Genomic DNA, 5,516 nt, shown 5'->3' with positions numbered 1-5,516 from the left:
GAACGTGGTGGGAAACAGTGCCAAAGGTCTTCTTAAAGTCCAGGAAGATGACATCCACCTCAAAGCCCTCATCCAGGGACTTTGTGACCTGATCATAAAAAGAAACTAGGTTAGTCGGACAGGATCTGCCCTCAGTGAACCCATGCTGGTTGCCCCTGAGCATTACCTCCTCTGCTGGGCCCTTGGAGATGTCCTCCTTGATAATTTTCTATATTTGGTATGCAAGGTAAATTCACTCTTATGCAATGGGTGTGGCGGAAGCCAGCAGTCAGCTGCTTTGTGCGGTGCATTGTGGGAGTGACATGCACCAAAATGTAGTCTCCTGTGTGGATCTGTGGTCCTTGCTCGTGCCTGCAACATGCATTTCTGTAGTTGCCATCCCCATTACGATAGTACCCTGTGCTTGTGTGTACTGTCTGCCGTTCATGAGTACCAAAATTGTCTTGTAAAAGTGGTAGAAATGGGTCTGGGGGTCAGTACAGCTGAGGTCTTGGAACATATCCCTATTGGTTACATTGCAAAGTGGGTGTCCTTTATGCAAATTTGAGTTATGCACCATTTTCTGGGAACGTGTGCATAACATAAACCGAGGGAAACCTGTACATTTATGCATAGTTTTAATATTTGTACAGCACATGGAAAATATATCTGTCCAGTACTATTGCTGATATTACTGTTTTAGACTCCATCAAAAAAGTGTTTTGTGTGTGTGTGTGTTTTCACCCTGCTGCCTACTCCTTTCAGCAGGTGCCCCTAGTTTTGGCCTGCTTGGCAGACAACAGGTCTGGCTTCACTTGGGCTGCACCGGGGGGGTGATTTGATCGCACTCGGGTCACAGAAGCTTTAGGTGGGAGGGCTTTGAACCAAAAAGAAAAGAAAACCCCCAACATTAAGGACCACAGAAAACTACGTGTCAAGAGGAAGCTCATGACTTCAACCAGTGACTGGAGTCTATCTCCGCCCCCACAAGGCTGTGAGGAGCGGACGGGAAGCCCCATCCCTCCAGCACAGCTGTCCCCCAGTGACGTCAAAGCGACCGGGGATTCCCGGCGCGCAGCAGCGGCTGCCCCGCCCGGCGGGGCACGTCATCTTGGGCGCCCCCCCCGCACTCATCCCCGGGTTGGCGCATGCTCAGTGGGCGCCCCTCCCCCCCGTTCATCCTTCCTGCGAGCTGTCAGCGCCGCCCGACTGGTCCCTGGCGCGAGCCGACAGCGCCCCGCTCCCTCCGCCGCCTCCCCCGCCATGGGGCGTCCGCCCAGGTAAAGCGGGCCCGCGCGGAAAAGTTTGCAAAGAGGGGGAGGCCCCTATCTGCCTCCCTCCCTGCGGGCAGGACCCCGGGGAACCCCCGCCCTGTTCTGTCTGCCCCCCCCCGTGTACCCCGACACCCAGGCAGGTGTCCCCCCCAGCACTGCCCTCTGCAGGGTCACCTGTCTGCAGCCTCTGGGCAGGCAAGGACTGGCACTGCCCTCCCCAGCTTTGATCCCTGTCCCCTTTCGCTGCTTCTCAGCAGCTTGCCCCCCTGGGCTGAGGCTGGGGGTCAAGCTGCCGCCCTGGGGGAAGCGTCACACAACGGAGGAGCTCTCCCCAGCGTATATCAACAGCATTTAATAGACAAATGGCAGTGGTTCCCCTGCTTTACCAGTGGCAGGGGAGGGTGTGAAGTCTGCGTGGAGCTGAGACTATGGCTGTACATATGGTTTGGAGAGGGACATGCCTGCCTCAGGCAGGGGTTGAACTAGATGTGACCTCGGGAGGTCCCTTCCAGCCCTGCTCTATGACTGTGAGGGCAGAGCTGGGGAATTGGGCCATTGGCAGCCTCTCCTTCTCAGGCCCGTCTATACGTAACCTATTCTACTGTACATTAACGTGTCACGGCAAAAACAGTGCTCATATGCTAATGTGCAGTAGCATTAGTTTACTGCGCATTAGGTGTCTCTAAAAAGGCATTTGCTTTTGCTACTGTGTATTCGGGCAGCCTAATGCGCCTTTCTGTAGCACCTCATGTCAGAGGGCATTTATACACATACTTTTTTGTCTCATGAGGGGGTGGAGATCCGCTGCAAGCTGAAGCGAACTGCACTGCGCCACGTGTAGTTGTATAGGTGGCAAAATATGTGTCAGCACGCAGAAAATGCCGGTGGTGTGCTTTTGAACAAAGCACCTTCTATATGTTTTAGTTCAGGGGTTTTCAATCTTTTTTAATCGGTATACCCCTGGTGGCCCCCTTTAATAAGTGTACCCTGGGGGTGGGGGTGGCAAGTAGCCAGATGTGGAATGGGGATGGCAAGTGGCTGGATGTGGGGCACAGAGGATGCGGTGGCTAGTGGCCGGATGTGGAGTGGGGGTGTGGTGAGCGGCAGCAGCATAGCATCTGTATGACCCTGCTCTCACCCCACCGTGGCCCTGCTCTTGTGAGGCAACAGCATGGGGTGGTGGCACTCCACCCCTGCCCACCGCCGTCTACCCCCTGGGACCTTTCAAAGTACCCCAGGGGTACACGTACCCCCAGTGACAACCCCTGTTTTCATTCAAAAGTGCATCACCACCATTTCTCAGCACTGATGCACATTTTGCCACTTGTACAACTGTAAGCATCACAGTGCCAGATGCTTACATGTGTAAAAATGTCCGTTGGTACTAAACTTAATACACTGGACCTAAAGCACATTAATGAACATGTAGATATGCCCCTTCAGTGGCTAATTCCCATAGGTGCAGTGCCAGATCTGGCTGCACCTCTCTGGTCTCTCTGAATGCCCCTCACTTGGGTAGCAGGTCTCCTGCCTTTACTGTCCTGGGCTGGAATCAGGCCCTGCTGTGGCCTTTAAACTCGATCCTAAGCTACAGCATCCTGCCTCTCAGCTGGCCTAGCTTTCCTTCAGGAGTTCCTGCCAAATGGCAAAGGCAGTGACTAAAGGTCTGTCTGAAAGCCAGCTTTTCGTTATGGACAAAATATAACATATAAAAAGAAATGTTAAGACAAGGAAAGGTCTGCTTCCCTGTCTGCCTTCCCTGATGTTCTGTGAAGGGGCACATAAGCTGGTTGTGCTTTTCTAATTGCCCCAGAGCTCAGGGCAGGAGTGTTTCCATTTTCTTTCTCTCCTTTGCTTGAGGCGGTTTGTTCTTCTAAGTCCAGTCAGTTCTTTGTTCTCCGTTTGCAGGCTTTGGACTGTGCTCATACCAGAGTAAAGGAATGCTGGGGCGATGTTATGTATGAGCTATTGCATACCAGTTCTTCCTGCGCACTGCTTAACTTTCTGCTGAAGCAACGGCCAGATGCAGCCCTTTCTTTTCGGAAAGGATGCCAGAATCTTAAACCTCAGGAGCAGCCTGTATATAAAACCTTGATAAATAGGTGTCAGTACTAGTCACCCAAGTCCTAGAGAGGGTATCAGGCACTTTTGTAATAAATACTGAATTCACTCACAACATTGTAAGCTGTATTTGGAACTTCATTATTAACTTTTAAACAAAAGCAATACAAGCAGAGAATCTGTTGGTGCACCTCAGACTTCAAGCAAGATGCATTGTGGCCGCTTGACACAAGTAGATTATGTTCGGTTGCTACCTGAAAAACTGAGGGGAAATTGCCCTTGGCTCATCCAGAGATTAAAAACCTTGTCTGGAGCAGACCTGCATCAATGGAAAACTTAGCTCATTTAAAGGCAGCTCCCACACCCTCCCTTTTTCAGTCAGGGCAGAGAAACTTCCACTAGTTAACCCATTCATGTATTTGTATTGTGGCTGTAAGGAGTGCATCACCTTTAAAGCTTCATAAGAGTGGCCGCATATCCGTTTTCTCTGAATACTTCAGGGAGTTGGTTAATTGTGTTAGTCTGAAGTTGGGCAGAAGGTAAGGCAGCATGGCTTCTTAGAGGTTTATCATCTTGTGAGCTTTCATAGGCAACAGTCTTTGTTGCATGCTATGTGAGGCATCTGACATCTGGCACCTGAAATAGGCTGTGACAAAGTAGGTTGTTGCTTATGAAAGCTCATGCCTCTCTGAACTGGCTGGTTTATAAAGTACTGCTCTCCCCTATCTTTCTCAAAACACTACAGAACTGTGTCAGCAAACAAGCAATTTGGGGTTTTCACAGCTGTGGACTTTCCAGCCGTTAAACTTGTTGCCAAGCTTTTCTCAGCTGCTGTCAAAAAAAAAGGAAGTGTGTAGCGGTATGCAAAATGATACAAGTGTTATATAAGCAGAAACCCTACGACAGACAGCCAACCTCTGGATTTACAGGACTTCCTTTATTTATAACCATTCCCATGTCCTTACTCTGATTGGCTGGGCTCTCTGATTGGATGTGACCTGCTAAAAAACCTCTTATACAGCTTTGGGAACAGCTGCTGAGCACATCTGACAACATTTCTGGATGTCCCTGGGTCCTTCTAGCTGAGCTAACATGCTCTCTGCACACGTGCAAAGAAAAAGAGTATGCCAGCTAAAATCCATGTTTGTCTTTCCTTCTCACTGCTTTTGTCCCTTTCTTTGGGCCAGCATCAAAAGCTGAAGTATAAAGCATGTAGGTTGTATTAGTCCAGAGACTAGTGTGGTAACTACAGCTAGAGTCGCGCTATTGGGACCATGTGTACTCCCATTGTCCTGTAATAATCCCTGAGTGTTTGCTGGGGAATATTTAGACCAGAGGTGTCCATTAATATGACCACTCTACCCCCTGCCAAATTCCCAAGCCCCTGTGGGGCTGGGTCATGCCCAACCCAGCACCCCAGCTTTTGGATTGGGGCTAGGCCATGCCCCTTCCCTCCCCATAGGGCTGAGTTGGGGCCTGGCCACACCTCCTCCTCACTCCACTGGGCTGGGTCAAGTTCTTTTTCCCTGTGGGGCTGCATTGGAGCCAGCTTCCCTCCATGCAGCCACCTAATGCCCTCCATGACCAGCCAGGCACCAGTTTGGGAACACCAGCTAGATCTGCCCCATGGATCCACCTGGCAAAAAAGTTGAGGACCACTGATCTAGACTCTTTGCTAGAGCTAGGTTTTCTATTTAGTGCTTTTTAGACAGGTATGATTACAATGCTGTGCCAAAATAGCTGCATGTTTGTCACAGTTTTCTTATAAATCAGCATTTAAATGGTATGGATATTGTAAGCGCAACAGAAACATTAAGAGTAGGAACAAATGTTGCATTTGTCCCAGGACAAGTTGTGCCTGTCTGTTCTGAAACAGAAATGTCCCAAGATTGGTATGTACACACATCACCCTTCCAATCAGGGCTTAGTGAACAGTTGAAGACACTGCTGGTTTTCTGAAATCCTAGGACAGCCATTCAGATGAACTTCGTGCTGTCCTGGGACAAACTGCTAGCACTTCTTATACCATGAACTTTTTTAGAGCTTGTCCCAGGACAATAAACATGGATGTCTGAACAATTTCACTTTGTCCTGGGAGAAAACATTTTGGACAGTTAGAGACCCTCTGGGTAAAAATTCGTGGGGAATACGGCACAGGGGACACAATGGTGGGAGTCTACTACAGACCTCCCACTCAAAGTC

General features: G+C 49.8%; 1 protein-coding gene across 1 annotated transcript in view; it reads left to right on the top strand.

Annotated features, from left to right (window-relative positions):
• Window positions 1-1,146: 1,146 nt before the first annotated feature.
• Window positions 1,147-5,516, top strand: part of SLC41A2 (solute carrier family 41 member 2) — a 90,680-nt gene continuing 86,310 nt past the window's right edge. The window contains exon 1 of the mRNA XM_019544774.1: window positions 1,147-1,259. The gene's annotated coding sequence lies outside the window, so the exon portion shown is untranslated. The remainder of the gene's footprint in view (window positions 1,260-5,516) is intronic.

This window comes from Crocodylus porosus, unplaced genomic scaffold (assembly GCF_001723895.1).
Source record: "Crocodylus porosus isolate Cpor-Errol unplaced genomic scaffold, CroPor_comp1, whole genome shotgun sequence".
NCBI lineage: Eukaryota > Metazoa > Chordata > Crocodylia > Crocodylidae > Crocodylus > Crocodylus porosus.
Note: the sequence above shows the minus strand (reverse complement) of the source record. Positions and strands in the feature narration are given on the sequence as shown.